The sequence below is a fragment of the Rhea pennata genome, chromosome 16 (assembly GCF_028389875.1).
Source record: "Rhea pennata isolate bPtePen1 chromosome 16, bPtePen1.pri, whole genome shotgun sequence".
Lineage (NCBI taxonomy): Eukaryota > Metazoa > Chordata > Aves > Rheiformes > Rheidae > Rhea > Rhea pennata.
This window is the reverse complement of record NC_084678.1, coordinates 481,377-499,836: the sequence shown is the minus strand read 5'-3', so window position 1 is coordinate 499,836 and position 18,460 is coordinate 481,377. Positions and strand designations below refer to the sequence as shown.

General features: G+C 49.0%; 1 protein-coding gene across 12 annotated transcripts in view; it reads right to left on the bottom strand.

Annotated features, from left to right (window-relative positions):
* The window catches only part of EPB41L1 (erythrocyte membrane protein band 4.1 like 1), a 106,454-nt gene that overhangs the window by 77,209 nt on the left and 10,785 nt on the right, over positions 1-18,460 (bottom strand). For 10 of the 12 annotated variants that reach the window (XM_062589052.1, XM_062589056.1, XM_062589060.1 and 7 more), the window contains exons 1-2: positions 14,404-14,480; positions 4,962-5,011 (exon numbers count right to left, since the gene is read on the bottom strand). The gene's annotated coding sequence lies outside the window, so the exon portion shown is untranslated. Of the gene's footprint in view, positions 1-4,961; positions 5,012-14,403; positions 14,481-18,460 lie in introns of those variants that run through there. The other 2 variants (XM_062589049.1, XM_062589053.1) reach the window with 1 other exon arrangement.

Below are 18,460 nucleotides of genomic sequence, written 5' to 3'. Positions count from 1 at the left end.
GCTGTCAGAGCAGCAGAGCATCAACTTCAAAGGAAGGCAGCAACTCCTGTCACTCAAAAAGATAGCACCAAAAACAATCCCAAAAGTGGGGCAAGATTACAGCCCCAGTACTGATCTCAGGCAGCTAAATCTGTAACAGCCAGCCAGAGAGGGGGCCAGAGATGGACATGCATCCCAGTTTTAACATAACGTGTGGTAAGTCTGGCTGCTAACCAACATGATACAGAAGAGGTTAGAAGTATCAGTCAAAGCAAGCAAGATATTTGGCCACAAGCCATCCTCTCCCATGCTCAGTGTGAGGGAGCTGGCAGAGTTCTCATCAACCTTCAGGGCATGCATTGCCACATATAAAACAATTTGCTCAGATGAGGCCAAAGCAGCTGGGATCGCAGAGGGCAAGTTTCATTGACCAAGGCACATACCACAGTGAGTACGAGCCCCAAATCAAGAGGGAAATGCACCAGCTGCCCTCATATGGCTGTGGGGAGCAGGCAGAACACTGAGCTCCACACCCAGTCCAGGCAGGAGTGTCACCTCTGAGCAAACATCTATGATGCCACCAGCTCCTGCAGAAGAAGCAGGGCTGCTCCCTGGGCTTCCTGCAGGCCATCCCAGGGTAAGGTGATCAGCAGTGCTCCCTGTGCCAGTCAGCTCCAAGCTAAGCTCCCATTGCTGCCTGAGAAAGTACAATAATAGCAGGGAGGCAAGAGCTGCTTCATCTTCTCAATTGATCTGTAAAATAGAGTAAGGGTGTGAAAGAGATGATTAGTGCAACGTTCTGAGCCAATTTTTACAGCAAATCCTGCCTGGGGAGCAACTTCAGCAGCTACTCTGCTCATCGGTGCTTCACTGCCATTAGAAACTGCTGTAAGCACAGTTACTGTGGCTAAATTTCTCAGTGCCAGGTCCCAGCAGTGCTGGGAGCTCTGCTTTGGGAATGGAGTTCCCTTGTGTCCTTGACAGCCTGGGTACAGAGCTGGCCTTGCCTGAATGGCCCCTGTGCCCCATCTCACAGGCCTTGGTGCTCTCACTTCCTTCCTGCTCTACGGATCACAGAGGGAAGGCAATGGAGATCAGATGCCTTATGTGCAAGGAGGACATAGGACAAGAAATCCTAGAAACTCAGGATTCAACCTATAGGTAACTCAAGTTCAACCTATAAGTAGAGTGGTGGAAGGGGAACAGGTGAAGAGAATACCTACAGCCAGATGAGCCAATAAAGGGAGCCCAGCTCAGGGACATGTTTAACTTGGCCTTCTGCTATCTTTTCTTTCTTTTTCAAGGAAGTCCCAAGCTCTTGGGCAGGTTGCCCAGAAAATGCTGTATAGCAAGAGTGCTGATCTGCTGCCCCAAAATAATCCTGTTCAGGGTCTAAAGCAGTGGATAAAAAGTGCCATTTCTTCCAAGGATAAAATCATGTCTTATGCACCATTTCCTAGGAGAATGACTATCTCCACAGAGGAAACTCTACCAAGGAGACTTAGCCTTTTCCCTTCACCTCTGCCTGCTAACATCCAATAGCAAGTCCTACGTGACATTCATGAGATAGGATACCACATCAGTGGTGAGGGAGTTGCAAAATGAACAGGAGAGATAAGAGACTCATCCACAGGATGATAAACATGTCAAGATAGGAATATCACCAGTCCTTCCAGAAGCACTGGGATACTTTCCTTAGCACAAAGTAGCAGCTAGTCCAGGCTACCTATGCTACACCAGTGACATGGGACAGGAAGGTTCTCCACCTGCCCTAACCGGAATTCATATTCTTGGCTCTGTGCTTACCCCAGCAGCTGATGCTACCTGGCTCGGTAAGTCTTCTCAGAGCTGCCTCAAGTGGACAGTGTCAAATTAGTTCTGCTCTAACATGCATGTGTTTTCTCCAAGTCACTTGAGCAAGGAAGTCTTGTTACTGAGACACAAGCAAATAGAGAAACAAGAACCCAAAGAACCCTGGACCTGGGCCACCAACCTTCTGCTGCACTTGGGGACACTGAGGTCATCAGCAAAAGCAAGGGAATCATTGGATACTGAGGCCTGACCCCCAGCTTGGCAGTCACTGCAGAGACTCACTAACATCATTAGGTGCAGCACAAAGCACAGAGAAACAGAGGTGGCTTCTTTGTGCTCTTCATCCTTCCCCCCTACCCTACTCCTCACCTCCCTTGCAGACCTCACCAATGGTACTCAACCCCCTCAGCAGCACTTCTGCTATCTGGCCCCAATGAGGGGGCATCCCTGTTGTTTATCCAGCCCCCTCAGAGCGGGGAAGAGGCAATATCCGAGGCCCAAGGCCCTCGCTGAGATAAGGCTTACCCAGCCCAGAGAATCACTACTGGGAGCCATGTGCTGCCTCTGTAATGGTAAGCAGCTTCTAGAGCTGGCAGAAGGCCAGGGACACCACAGGAATCAGCAGAGGTAAGGAAGGGCTGCTCCCCTGGCAGCAGTTTCACTTCTTTGGAGATGGCCTATGGCTTGCGAGTGCTTTGGGGACTGGCAAAGTCACCCTTCTTCACTCCCTAATGGGCAGGACCAGGCTCCCACTAGAAATGCAAGAAATCTCTTCCACTCCTGCACAGCAATAAGCTGGGGAACGCAACCCCATCACATTCATCCATCTCCTGGGTACCAAAGGGTTACAGATGAGCATCTTTCAGCTTCTCTCTTCATCAGCCACAAGAGATGATCAAAGCTTCACCTCCTTCTATCTGATTTTTAACAATCCTTCCACCTAAGACAACTTCCTCCTGGCCCTCCCAAAGCACAGCCCTGCTCAGATATGCAGTGAGACAGGGAAGAAGAGACTGCAGGGCTCTCTGGGATTTGTCAAGGAGAGCCACAAATACACAAGGAAAAAAAAATAATAAAAGAATGCCATGCAAAACAGGTACAAAATCCCCAGGAAGGGGAAAGGACATTTGCCTCCAAAGGGAGGGAGGAAAAAAGATGCTCATCCCTAGGAAGAGGGAGTGGACTCACCAACAGCTCTTGTCATATACACTGTGGAGAAACACACTCCTCATACACAGTGCAACAGAGCATCCAACAGCAGCAGGTAGGGATGTAGGGTCACACCCAAGTCAGCACTGGAGCTGAGACTACACCTCTGCTTCCCCTCCCCCTCGCCCTCCCCCTCCCCCCCCCCCAATTCCAAAACTGCCCTCCTGGCATCCCAACTTCTCTCTGGCATACAGAAAAGGGAACAGACAAGAAACTCTGTGCTTTCCTTTCTCTTATTTTCTCCAGTCAAGCCCTCCTCCTCCTTTTTCAGATCTGCTGCAGACAGAACACACCCATGGATGTGGCAGAGCTGCAGACCAGGCTGGCATTTTGTTGGATCTGCAAAGAGTCTTCCTCAAGGGATGGTCTCTTAGAAGTACTCGTGAGAAAGTGCTCATAAAAATTAAAAAAGCTGCCCCATTCAGAGTCAGAAATATCTCTAGCCCTGAGGAGCACATCTGCAGTAGCCCATTTATAGCTCCCTTCAAAGACATGGATGCTGCATCCAGAGTACAGCCTGTTTCCGCTGACAGCACTGCAGCAGCCCGAGCCCTTTGCATCGCAAGGGTAGAATTCAGTCCTCGGCTTCAGGAGCAGAAAGCAGCAGATTCAGCAAGCCCCGTTTGGTGCACAGCACCACAGCATGCTAGGCAGCAATGCACTTTTGTCATCCAGACAAGGGCTCAGAACAGGATAGTGAGGTGCAGCAGGACACACAAAAGAGCTAAAAGAAAGTACTGAGGTACCATGGGAGAGCTGCTAATCACCATCTGATACAGCACACACTGTCCAAAGGCTGGAGTTTAATGTCTGTTCCCTGAGCGGATGGAGGAATAAGGAAGTGATGAACACTGTGGAAGGCTCAGCCCCATGCAGGCACTGCGTATCACCTGGGATGCTGTAGATCACCACAAAGCAGCAAACGGCTGCAGCAGCAGCCATATCCAAAATGTCTTCAGCAAAATGCTTTCAGTTCACAACAGATGGCCCCGTCCTACAGACAATGGTACTTTACTCTCATTTTGGAGCTAGAATCTGAGGTAGTCCTGCTGTTTTGCTGACCTCCCTCCCAAGCTCAGCCTGCAGGTCAGAGACCTAGAGCAGAACCTAGATCTCTTCCTCCCAGGTAATGCTCTGTCCCTGGCACCACATTGCCCACAGGATGCACAGAAAAAGCTCACAACTGAATTCACAGAGACTGCACAAGATCTTTGCACAGCACAAATTCACTGCAAACCAACGTACCACAGAAGAGTAAAGCCACCAAGGCAGTGGGGTATCCCAAGGACTCAGAACCTTCTCCTTGAAGGCCCAGGACAAGAGGCTCTAGATACTTTCAGGCATTGCAGCAATTTAATTTTATATCTCAGATCTATTGCTTTCCTTTCCTGTCTTCTATTCTGAGCTGCCAGGTGGTATCAGCTTTCCTGGAGTAAGTCTTATGCCAATCTTGCCAAGCCCCATTCTGAAGCTGTGGAGCCTACACTCTAAATTCAAATTGCGATTTCACAAAATGCAATGACACATTCTGCTGGTTTGCAAATATGCTGCCGTCCCCAAAATTCCTTTCACAAAAAAAAAAAAAAAGGGGGGGAGGGAATGAAAATGAAACAGCGTTAAGTGCGATGTCCCAAGAACAGCTTTGTCAGCATGCAAAGATGCAGACAGCTGGTAGGAGCCTTTCTGTTGGCAAAGGGACTGTTGCTTAATTCCTAACTAAATATGAAAAACCTCAAAACACACACACGTGCGCGCACACACACACAACAGAAAAAGCCCAATCCCAGCAGTCTTGCACTTCAGCAGTTAGCAGGCCAGATTTCCAAGCCTAACAGGGGTATCCTGGTAAAAAACATTTCACCACACAAGCCTCTTTCATGTTGCAACACTACTTCCACCAGTCAGTGCAGCTCTTCTGTACTACATAAAAAAAAAAAAAGAGTGAGAAAGGATAAACTCACGCTGCTTCCAGGGGCTGCTCTCAGTACTCTGTTCAGGCACAACTCAGAACCTGAAAAGAGGAAAATCAGATGTGGTTAAAAGAAAAAAGAAAAAAGAAAAGAAATAATAAAAATCCTCCTAGGAATGATCACAGGCACACAGAAGGACATTAGCCAAGCATTTCATCACAAGATGGTGCCTTAACTGCTCAAACACTGCATTTAGATTCCACACAAATCTGCTCGCTAGAGAATTTAAGCTACAGATTACTTTATATGCAGCTTTGCTATCAAAGAGACTGATACGAAAACAGCACCTTCTAAATCAGTAGGTCTGCTCGCCGCATGTGTTTTGAGCTAGGTCTGCTAATTTGAGTGATAAAAGCAAATATTTACTACAGTGCTACAGAACCAACACACCTCCGAGAAGTGAAACAGATACTTTCTTGGCTTGCACAGCCAGTTGCTACCCAAGTTCTAATTTCAGGGCCATCTGTGCAATGCCGTTGTCTTCTGTCCCTCCACTTCACCAGCACGACCCCTCCGAAAACGATAGCCTGAGCCAGTGTCACAGAGGGCAACATCTGGTCTGCAGGATTTTTATGCTGGGTAATGATGCATGACCCGCAAGGAACCAGCCTGTCTTAACCAGCCACAAAGATACTGGCAGGTTTGGCGTATCATTCAGCAGTTTTAATGGGAACTGCTCTGCAAACTGAATTCTGCAATAGCAGTTCCAGAGCCAACTTTTTAGATTACAACTACATCAAATGACCAAAAAAAGGAAAAAAAAAATCAAGGAGAGTCTATCAAGCCCAAGGAAGTGCTGAAGCCCAATATTCATTACAGTTAAATGAAAGAAGAAGCAACATCCTACAGAGTAGCTAGGATAGATCCTGCTTTAACAACAAGAGTTAATTTTCAAATGTACCTTTAACATGCCCACAGGCCAAGCTCCTGGCTGCATCTACTGGTAAGCACAAATGTAAAGACGATAGGATGATTTGCCAACGCAAAGCACTGATGCTAAATGAAAGCCCCTCAGTGCACCCAGCCACAAGGTCCTAGATCTTGCTCGCTCCACATCTCATAGCAACTCAGTGAAATCATTTCTCTCCATTTCTCTCATCAGCTATTCGTAGCACAACACAGCTTGCCCTGCATGGAGATGCTAAGAGCAGCCTTTAGCTCCTCAGGAATGACACAGATCCACAACAACTTTCTCAAGCACTTGCTCAGTACACAAAAGCTGCCTCACTTCCACCGCGGCAGAGTCCCCAAGCAGTACAGCAACACTACATATCTTCTTGTATCATTTCCTCAAGCCTTAATGCTGTGGATCTCCAACAGCCCGCAGCTGGGCCAGCATTTGACTCTCGATCTTGCCCTTCTGAATGAGACGAGGATCCTCTGCTCTTCTGTCTGGCAGAAAATCTGATACATTAAGGCCAGGAAGGAAGTACCTGCAGGGAAACAAACTCATCTTTGAGTAGGGAGAAATTTCACCCCTGAATGATCTGCATGAGAGCTACAGCTGAAAAAGGAGGGAGATACACCCCCATTCTGATGTGCCATGCTCCTTCCTCAGCTGTCTGCCACTCTCCCACTAGGAAAAGTACCAGCTGAGTATGGCCAGAGAGCTTCTGCAAGAACCTCATTACATGCAGGAGTTCAAAAACACTCCAAGATATCCATACCCACTGGGGATAGATTCTTTTGTAGCTACTTTGTAGACCGGTTTTACTTGCTTTGCTCTCTAACCATATTCCGGACCTGGGCTGGGACGCAACATGAGGCATTCCTGAAGCCAAGACCTGGGTATCCAAACAAGGCTGGGGAGTCAGGGACCTTGGTGAGCTTGGCTCAGCCCCAGCCAGCAGGCTCCCCACAGCACTTATTGAACGCCTCAGTTGACAGAGCACAATCAGCTGTAGTAGGCTGCAAACACTGAGTAATACTCAGCTAGGATGTCAAAATCCAGGCACACCTCCTTCAATTTTGTATCCAGATGAATCACAGAATAGATGAAGTTGTAAGGTACCTCTGGAGATCATCTGGGTCAACCCCTCCTTGTTCAGCTAGAGCAGGTTGTCCAGGAGTGTGTCCAGTTGAGGTTGGGTGAAGACTGCACAATCTCTCTGGGCAGCCTGTTCCAGTGTTCAGCCACCCTGAAGATCAAGACACTTGTGGCCAGTCACAGTGCAAACAAAGCCGAACACCCCAGTTTTACCTAGACTCCCCAAAACAGCGCTGTTAGCACAGTAACAGCCTAGCTGACAACAACAGTGGCTGTACCCGCAACTCCAGCTCTCTGCCTGTTTACACCATAACAGCAGGCACCATGAGACCAATGAAGGCCAGCCCAAGAGCCTAAATGCCTTGGCACTAGAGCCCTGGATGAGATTTGAACTCAGGGCTCCAGCTAGTCTTTCAAATCTGAAAACAGTATTTCCCCGACACTCTGAAAGCACACAGACCAGCACAGAAAGCATTCCCTGCTCCAACGCAGCAAGCGCACAGCAGTCAAGGCACACATGCAGACCATGACTGGCAGCACAGGCACCTGGTGTCAGGAGCATAAGGCTGCTCTCACATGTTGTTACATACATGCCAACACATTACTGATCTTAGCTCCCACTGGGGTCCTCCCTTTACCCTTCATCTGCCTCTTCTTTTCACACAAATGCAGCTGCCCAGAGGCTAACAAGCCAAACTATAGTTCCCAGGTAAGGCTCCATGAGGATAACTGCTCAGTCCTTTCCTAGCAGGAAGGACACACAGATGCCCCAACAGGCCAAGCTGATTTTGGGAGTGGACTCGAACACTAGCAGCTCCTGCTCTCACCAAGACGAGGTTGCACAAACCTACAGAGATCTGTGGAACTCCCTCTCCAGCTGCTCCCTCCATTGGTGTTGCATGGAGGCAAGCCTCCACAGCCCTGCTACTGTTCCACCAAGCTCAGTGATTTTTGTGGGTGCTTGCAAAAAAAAGATAAAAGGCAGATGTACAGCCAGCTGTGAGAGCAGCAGGCTTTTGTTTAGACCCAGGAAAGAGGGAATCATGTTGGCAGCTCCAGGATCCAGGGCTTGCCAGGGCTGCGTTGTGTCCATCCTTTGAGGGAACACTGAGAACGTAGTCACTGAAGGCAGGGTGGTGGCACCAAACACTCCCAGCTTGCCTGTTTTACAGCACTGCTATCTACATGCTACCAAACAAAGCCACTGCACTCTCAATTAGACACAGACTTTCCTTCCTGACTTCTGCTGCTGTGTGAAGCAGTTTTTACCAAGGCTGGCTGTATTGCAGCAGTCTCTAAGGGAGAGACCCTTTGAGATCCAAGCATCACTTAGCATCATATCAATGAAGCGCTTTGAGAATATGGACACCTGGGAGCAAGACCCTTCCCCAAGCCTAAAAGCTTCCCTTGCAAACAAGCAGCTCCCCATAACACTCCCACTAGCAAAAATCTGCACTGATTGCATCAAGATCTCCTGCTGTGCATCTCCCTCCAGCGCTGTGTTGGTGTGTACACCATCTCAGCCAAAACAATTGCCTTGGGCTTGAAAACATCCCACAGTGACCCACATTATCACAACCCCATAGCAAACAGCCAGCCTAACCCTGCAGAGGGCAAGCGTGTGTGCTGGCTGTCAAAGCAGTCACTGGGATACCCGACTCCAGCCAGGAGGCTGAAACAGCTGGACAAATGGGCAGATCCTAGTCAGCAATGCTGACAGGCAAGAGTCTTTCACTGGGCTTAGGAGGAAGCTGTATGTTAAGCCTAGCTTGCTGAAATCTAGGCCAGCACACTGCAAAGATGTCAATCAATTTAACAAAGGGCAACGAAGGGGACAGGGATTCACACCATCCCCCTTGCCTGTCCACTAAAGCAGAAACATAAATGGTACAAAGCAGCATGGCAGCCCCAGTGCAGCTTGGCCGAGCATTAAGCAAGGCTAGGGAGAAGTTCAGCTGTGCACACCTCCACCCCATGCTGTGATCACATCAGCTCTGGTGAGCAGAAAAGGAGCAGCCCAGCCAACACTGGAGATCACCATGGACCACAACATCACAGGCAGCCCAGCCCCTAAGGTTAACCTGGGAAGCTATCTGCACGTACAGGGCTCCTGCAGCCAGCAACAGACATACAGGAGGTAGGACTGAGGTCCAAAGCTCTTGCAACTGCGCAAAAAGAGCTATGGTCTAAGTTGCCTCATCCCAACGAAAATACAGCATTGGCAACTGCATTTTCTCCACCTGTAATTCCTTTAGTCCTTCCAACTATGCCTGCCACGTAGCTGCAGGTGAAATGTGACAGCTGAAACGTGGACATAGTCATTGTGCAGCTAGCTGCATTTTCCTACAAAACCACCCAGAAAACAGCTGAAACAGATGTATTATACACAACACCAAGGCCACCAGCAGGGATGCACTCATGCCATACTATCAGAAAGCTCATTTTGGTGCTCAGGATAAAAGCATCAATAAACTTGCAGAGGGAACCTGCAGGTATGCATATTCCCAGAGCTAAATCAGAGCTCAAAGAATGTTGTTCTGTCCAGTCTTCTTTGCTGGAACTTCATATATCAGGACTTTCAATCAATTTGTCCTAGAAGCCAACACTACTGAAAATGCAGGCTGGAAGTTTCCCACCCCAAAGTTTGGTTTCATTGTTTGTTTTTGTATTCTTTTTCAAATCCCCCCCTCCCCCCACAGCAAGCAACAGAAAAAAAAAGAAAGAAAGAAAAAAAAGATAGCTAAAAATATCCTCTGAAAGATACCATGACAGCAATGACAGCAACAGACTCACAGCAAAATGAGGTGGGAAGGGGCAGTGAATGTGTTAAGATCCTCTTTAATCTCTTCCTAGACACCTAAAAATCCACCAAAGGCAGAAGAGATACCTCAACATTTTCTTTGTGCAGCAAGAGAGATGACTCCACCCTGTGTTTTTCTCTCCATCTGATATGCAGTGAAGGATACCAGCACACATCTCTGCTCTGCTACTAGGCAGCAAACAGAGCTGAGGCAGTGGGTTAGTAGGAACAGAGAAAAAAAGGAGGTGGGTAGGTGGAATGTGGCAAAAATATTGTTCCGTAAAAGCCTCATTCAGTATCAGTTCAAATCCAAGACTCATTCTACACTACTTCAGTACCTGATCCCAATTTTGACCTTCTTTTTAATACCTTGCAAAGGAGCATCAGTCTTGGGGACCACACAGAGAAACAGGAGCTGTATGGAACACCAAAGTCCAGCTAGATCACCATAGGGTCTGACCATAGCCAGTGGGCAGAAAGCTGGCTTCTGAAAGGGGAACAGATCAGATATTAAACTGACACCACATTTCACCTCCACAAAGAGACCAAATGGTTGAGTAAAACTGCTGACCCACGGGAAAGTGCAGATTTGCAGCTTCAGCCTCATTTGTTTTGTGTTTTGAGCACAACAGGGTCAGCCTGGTCTCCTCTGTGCCCCACTGTCTGCTCTCCACCCTGGCTGACCGCAGGAGACCTGAGATGCCATTCACTCCGACTTAGCTCCTCCCAGGGATAGTGGCTTCTGCACCAGGCAGATCCATCTGGGGCACTAAGGAGCCTCCAGGTTACCCAGTATTGCCCTTTGGAGGTGGGAAGACAAAAGCAAATTCATCTTTCAGAGCATTATCTTTCTGATTTTAAGGGCCTGTCTGCTACACTCGGGCAGCAAATCTGGGAATACGCACGTGTATGCGTATGTGCACACTCATATACTCACTATATGCAAGGCTGTTGCTAATTCTTAGCAATTCAGAGGACCCTTAGCTGTCTACTGAGTCAAGTAGTCATGAAGTAGTTGTACCAAACTGCACACCCTGGGCTCTAGAATGAGTGACCCTTTCCACATACAGTCCTGTATTTCTCTCTCTAGCACAAGGAGAGCTGGCATGCAGCTCAACCCAACAGCTCTTGGCACGACCGCTGACAAGAGAAACGAGTTGTGGGCCACAAGGGAATACTGGAACACATCCCCACCAAAGACAGCCTGCAGCCATCATCCTTCCCATCTCCTGTAACCCAGACAAGGTGATGTGCAGGAGGAAGTCTGGTCCACTTGGCAAACTACCTGCTGTCAGTAGCAGGGCTCAACTTTATAGAGCCAATTGACCCAAGGCAGGTGAATCCGTACTGCTGGAAAGGGAGTTCCCAAGAAAGACAACCCTCCTGCTCGCACAGCTATATACAACTTCTTCCAGGCTCAAGCGGGACCATGAGCCAACAGTGAGTGTGAACCAGGAATCCAGGCTCCAACCCCAACATAATGATTCAAGAACAACGGCGCAGAACTCAGGCCAGGATGGATCACCCAACTTTTCCCACACAACGCTCCAGATTTCTCCCTCTACCAGCAGAATCTCACAGGTCTCCCTGATGCTATCACCACAGCCCAGAATCAAAACCTGCTGACTCAGAGTCATCTGACTGCTCTAATGAGAGCAAAAAGCCACACAACCATCACTGTCACAGCCTCAGTGGAAACACATTTTTATATGTTGTATTAGAATCGCGTATTTATAACTGCCTAAGTCTTCCTGCACAGGAGCTTCCTGCAACAGGTCTCAAGAATCTCTGTTGTTTTGCATTTCTTCTTTTATGTCTATGCTCATAACAAAGCTTCAGACTCAGAATAGGCTCAGACCTCCAGGCAAAAGGCACTGCGTGAAAGTCGACTACATAGCTAAACACAGGCTGTGCAAATGCCAACATTGATCTGCCGCAAAGCTTAAGCCCATCCTTACCCCATCCCCTCACCAGCAGTACCCTCACTGTCATTCAGGCAGCATGTCACTACACCAAAGGCAGCAGGGAAATATCATCATTTTATACTTGAATAAAATTAAGGCCAAGGACAATTGAGTGATCTCTCAAGAAGCACAGAGAAAGCCTGGAAAAGGACAAGCCCCGCTCCCCGTACTTTTACCAACAGGCCATTCTCTGTGACTTCCTAATTTGGAAATGTTCGTTATCTGAGGGAAAGGTTTGAGAGACAAAATTAGTCAGGCGCCCAACCAGACTGTTCATTTCTGACACTTAATTAGGCAAATTATGCAATATTGCCATTATGCAAAACTGTTCAGCAATGCCGTAGCAAGGTAGTGTGTAGGCAATACAAAGAGTGGCACCTTAGTTATTCAGAAGACTAGCTGATCAGTCCTTTAAACCGAAAGCATGAAAGGCTAGTCTGCAAATCAAAGAAGAGCTTCATTTCCTCACCAGGACCAAGGGTCACCACCCAAAGCTTAAGTGGAACTCAATCTCCTGGGAAAGCAACACTAATTTTCAAAAATTTCCCCATTCTACATTGCAATGACATTGAGGCCTTTTTCAGCTCACCCTTCCACTGCACTTGGCTGCCCACCAACCATACGCCAGGAGACACTTGCCCCATGAGGTTGTTGTAATGGTAGTGATCGCGGCAGCAGTCTGGGAAACAGGAACCTACCAAACTCCTTTCTTGCCCTAGACAGGAAGCGTACCAAAACCTTCACCTCTCATGCAACACCACACTTTGGAAACCTTTCTCAGAAGCTTTGTCCAAAACAAAACATTCTTCAGAGTTTTGGAAAATGATTATTTCTCAAAATCAATAAAAATTAAAACTCTGGACAGTTCTAGCTATAACATCAACATGCAACCAAATCCATAGGGAAAAGGCACATCACCTTCAGTCAAAGACAACCTGCTGTTAGCGTAAACACACCATCTCTGCAGACCAGTATCCTTCCTGAGACACTCCTAGCACTAAGGATTGCACTCAGGGCCCTTCTCTTCACAGCGATGTCTGATTTAATGACCCCCTTACCACGTGAGGTTGCTGCTAAAGCAATAAACAGAACCCAATGATTATAAAGAGAAGAGACCTAAGTATTCTCTTCCCATCAGTGGCTCCAGCAGCAAAAGGAAGCAGAAAAAGGTAAATACTAGACAAAAAAAAAATCAGCCTCATGGAGGAGAGACAGTATTCATCCCCCGCAGGCAGCTTGCATCAAAGCCAGGGTATGTGCTGATCCCTTGACATCAAACAGTGCAAGTCCCACATGCCCTCACATAAGAAAGAAACACTTTAGGACAAGGACAGTAGATGAAGACCTGCCACACACCGCAAGAATCAAGATTTGGCCCAGAGCTTACAGAACACGTCTTGTGTCTCCTGTCAGGGCTGAATACAATGTTCAGCAGAGCCTGAAAATCCTGGGGACCTCATTGAGAGCGTGGATCTGAGTACTATGCGAGAAAGAGGCTCCATTCCAGCCAAGCTAGAAGCCAAAAAATACAATTAAAGAAAAATTCCCTTCTTGCCAAGTTCATTGCCCAAACCCAGCTTCCCCCAGTTTATGCTACTAAACCTCCAAACTTGATCGAAGGAAACACAGACATGCTACTGAAGGCCACCAAAACAACTCCCCAGCCTTCACAGCCACAGTACCATTGCACCGCCAGCCTAGACAGCTTAAGTCAATGGGATCTGACAGGTAGAGAGTCCTACAGAGGCATAAGTCTGCAAGCCAGCTCAAAGGAGCAGACTCTGGTAATAGGTTTTCCCCATCTCGAGCAGTTTGGGAGCAAAGACCACCTCGGGCAGGTCCAGCAGCAGAAAGCTGGAGGGAAAGCACCATTTAAGTGCAGGAATGAGGCCGATACATGGACCCTTCTCTATGGATGCTGGAAAAGCCACACCTTTCACAGCATTTCAGCCTAGCACAGAAGAGGGGTCTGATCAGGAGTTACCTCACACTGCCTACTGGTGAAGCTAACAGGGTTTTTCCATCATTTGCTCCTGGAACACATTGCAAATACTGAACTGCATATATCCAGACCATTGGTTTGTCCACAGAAAGGTCCGTAATGTAAGAGACCGAAAGAACAGCTGGGCATGCAGGAGGGAAACAATACCATAGTGGAAATGGCAATAGAAACTGTCTGTTTTAGAGAGAAACCACAGAGAGAGAAAAGAGAAAAGGGCCACGCAGGTCCCCTATTACAATCTCCCGGGTAACCAGGCTCTGGAGAAAATGCTGAGCTCAAGGATACCTCCAGAGCCCACCTCCTGCCGTATGACGATACTCCAAAAATAACCGCAGAAATATGCGAGGAGTCATTCCAAGTTGTTCCTGGCTCCCTGCACATTCTCCCGCTAATGTAAATCGTCTCCTTGAAATTACAGCCCCACAGTTAAGCGCTATTACAGCGACCCGGCGGCGCCGGGCTAAGCAGTCCCGGCACGGGCTCGCCCCGCCGCAGAGCCAGCGTTAGACACGAGCCGACGTTTCGCCGCATCCGCTTTCTGCTCGGCTCTGCATGGGGAGCGCGGGGTGCCCGAGCTCGATATCCCGCACCGCTGCCGGGGCTGAGGGGCTGCGGCGGGGGGCGCCGCCCCGCTGCGCGCAGATCCTCCCCACCCCCCCCCGGCCCGCATGGGCACTCACCTCGGCCCGCTCCGCGGCGTCCTCCTGGGCGCAGCGCCACGCCGCAGCGGCCGCCGCCTGCCTGCCCGCCCGCCGCGCGGCGGGAGCGGAGCGCAGCGCAGCGCAGCGCGGGGCTGGGCGGGCCGCAGCAGCGCTGCGGAGCGCGGAGGGGGCGGTGGCGGCGCCGCGCTCCCGCCCACCCGCGCCGGGGCCGCCCCCGCCCGCGGCCCCGCCCGCTCCCCTCCTCGCCGCGCCGCCCTGCGGATTGCGAAGGCGCCGCGCCGCCCGCTCGGGCGGGCCCCGGCGCGGGAGGTTCCGCCGCGCCATCCCGCGCAGAGCCTGCGGCCGGGCTAGGCAGGGCGGCGAGCCGCGGGACGGCTCCACGGGGACGCAGGGTGCGCGGCGGCTGCGTGGCCGCCCTGCCTCCCGCCGGCTCCGCTCCCTTGTAAGCCTCGGCGGAGCTCCCAGTCGTTCCTGCCGCGCCCCGCGCATTGCGGGCCCAGACTGAGATCTGCTTCCGTGAGGAAGGAGCTTAGCTTCATTCAAGGAGGAAGTTTGGGGAAGATTTTTTGGCACTTCCAGGTAGCGTGCACAACTCTCCTGGAGCTTGCATGGTCCTGCCTGGCTGCAGTGCCCCTTTGCTACCCCTCCTCCCCCACCCCCACCCCCGCCCCGCTATGTGCTACATCCTCCAGGACTTTAGTGTGGTGTTTATACAGCAGCTGCTACAAGGGCACCGTAAGCAAGGTCCTAGGTGACCTCAGTACTTGCAATTTGAGTTTTATATTTTGAGGGTGTCAGGATAGGTAGCTGCCTGCAGGAGATGTAGTTAATAAGGGGGGGCATGGGCAATTGCCCCTGGCACACGCATGCATAGGACACCAGTCTCCATCAATGGCATGCTATAGGCCATCAGAGAACCTTCTGGGGAACTCAGAAGTAGTCACAACCCAACTCTCTATGCCAAGCAGATGCTTAGGAGAGAAGAACAGAAGTGATGTGTTGCACACATTACCACTGGATCTGGTTTCCTTTTTCCCAGAGCCTGTGACTGGTCCTGATTTGTTATCAAAGGGTGATACGCGCTTGCTGCACTCGGTTCTAGCTAGATCACATAGGGCTTCAAGCAGAGTGTGTCAGGCTCCCGGATTTCCTTACATGGCTTTTGCTTTTTTTATGTTATCCAATCATATATTGCCATTAGTAACTGTATTGATCCTTTGAAGTTACAATTAAAGCGTGCAGGTCTGCTAGGGGCACCTGGAAGGGCAAGTCACCAGAAGAGCTGGAGTGGGGCAGAGCCTGTACAGCCTTCAGGGCAAGGAAGAAGGTGGTTATCTGCAGCATTTCACTGCCCTGGGAAGCAGAAGAAGCTTCTTCATAGCAAGGAGGGGAGCAGGAAAGGCCTGCCATGACTGCCTTTGCTGTCTGTTTCTTCGCAAGTCAGAGCTGGCCTCAGGGCTCAATAGCTTGTCGTGGTGTCTCACCATGGCAGCGTACCTACCTTCACCCCAGAGCCATAGCACAAGTGTTGGAGCGGTCCCTTGGCCAGCAGCAATGGGGTGTCCAGAGGTCTGCGTGTGGGCATGCTGCTTTTGGACGGATACAAGCCATGCTACCACTCGGCAGCACTTCTTCGCCAAACCTTCGGGAAATCTGCTGTTTCAGCGAATGCTAGGAGGAGCCACACACTCCGATTCTGACCCCTTCTACCACAGCCACCAGTACATGCTGGAACGAAGCAGGCTTATTTTACTGCTTTAGAAAATGCCTCTTTATTAGCCACACTGAGGTTTTTTCCTGACAAACCACATACCAGCAAAGAGTATCAGGAACAAAATGAGGCTGCATGGTCCAGTGGTCAGAGCCAAGGCAGCAATGCCAGCAGGATTGTGGGCTCTAATCCCCTGCTGAGCTGTTGACTCACTGTACAAACTCAGGCAAGTTCTGCCTCTTTGTGCCTCAGTGAAGCCCAGCTGGAAAGTTGGGTAAATAGCAGAAACCTCGTGGAAAAAAAAAAAAATCCCTGCATCAGAGCCAAGCTTGAGAGAGGGCATTCATTTACAAATAAAAGACATTTCAACTGGCTTATCAGATTCCCCTTGCAGACATGGTTTTCACCTCCAGCCCTCCACTGCTGTGCAGTGTTACCATGCGCTGTTCTATAGGTGCTATACCTCACCCCAGGGATGGCTGCTGTTTGGTACGCTTTGCTGAATGTCTGGAAAACTTCTACGGAAAAGGAATTGCACCTTATTGTTGCTGAAAATATGCTCTGTTGTAGTTGGGTACGCATAGTCCCAAGGACTATTACTGTCTGTTTTAATCTTTTAGATTGTCCAATGGAAAAGTAATGATTTCTTTAGGGTATAACAGAACCTCACCTAAACAGGTAACTTACTTAGGAAATCTGTTAAAAGTGAGTTTGGGTTTTCAAATTAGTCAGTGGGTGACCTCATTAGCATAGTTATGAGCACAGATATCTTCTATGTAGTTCCCTAGTAAACATCCCAGTGTGCATTCCTCCTGCCAAGGCAAAGATCCAGGATGTTGGAATGGGTAGAACGTCTTGCTTTGGTGCAAATGGTCCACCAGCCTGGATTATCTTCCATTTACCAGGAAACTGCAAACTGAAACTCTTCAACAATCCTGAAGATATGGAAAATGAATTCTGTGCACACACATGGCCATGCAATTTTCTTTCCACCGAAACAAGGAAAAGAAGAGCTTAATTTACAAAATAATCTCTAATGAGCTGTGGATCACTCCATCACAGCAGATTCCAGCTGACATCATTGGAGTTGTGGAGATAGCTAGCAACTAACCTGCTCAGTAGATGTGTGGCAGGCCACACATTACAGATGGGGTGGTGGGACAGGAGAGTAAGACCTTCTAATTCCCCAACAAAATAGTGAGCAAAACAAACTTTATGAGGTTTTGGTGAGGCTTAACTGAAAAAACATAAATTCAAAGCAACTGCCATTTGTTCAGTTTTCTGTACATTTTCAGCTTTCAGCTCTTCGCTTAAAAAGTTATTTCTTCAGCTAAATCAAATGCGTTTTGAGAAGAGTTACCTATTCATCAGAACAGAGCTTTTATTAAATATTGTACAGCTATTACGCAGCCGGATGGAACGGCCTCTCCATCTGCGCTTAGGATACTGGAGGCCTTTATTACCCAGCTGTGCACAAGGGAAGTCTTTAAGCCTCCTGCAACAGTGGTGTAAATGGAGGACTTTGCCAGAGTGGCCAGCTGGGGCTAGGGCTGGCCACCAGGAGGCTGCAGGCTGTGTTCTCTGCTGTCCAGCAGCTCCATCAGAGACCCCATCAGACCCCTCTCTTGGGAGTCAGGTTATGCCTTTGCAACTCAAGTGACAATCTCCTGGCCAGATTCCCACTCGACCAGAATCAACTTGGAACAACAACATCAGAAAAAACAAACATGAATACAAATAAACAAAGACTGGCAGAAATTGCAAGGGCTTGCAGACATTTGATGTTTCAGTGATGAGACAGGTTCGGTCACTGCGCTCTTACCAGATCTCCTTGAAGGCCTCCATGTTCTTCATATTCCAGCAAGTTCTCCCCTTACAATTTATGTTTAGCTTTATGAAGTAGTAAGTCTCGACTCTGTTTTTGCATGGAAACCTGCTCCAATGAAGAGCCTGCTACAGAGAATGACGTCTCCTCGGTACAGCACCCTAGCTGCTCTGGCTCTTCCACCCTTCCCATTTCCCTTCACACCCTCAGGCTAATTTTTCCCTTTCCAAAGTAAATGCAGTCCTGTGGAATTACTCCCACTTTTTATCAGTATACAGTAGGGAGTCAAATTGTGGGTCCCAATCCTGTTCTTGTTTTCTGATGCATTTCTTACCAGACATTTTCCTTTTCTCACCAAGTCTATAGAGTGCCTGAGCACGGATCTGAGTCCTTGTCTAGCAGAAATCAAAGATAACAAGTCCTCGCCCTAGCTGCACCATCCTTTATTAACCTCTCTTCTTATCACACTAATTTCCCTCTTGGAAATAATAACTGCTAGTGCTTAGCACCTTCCAAGCGCAGAGCAAACTTTATTAATT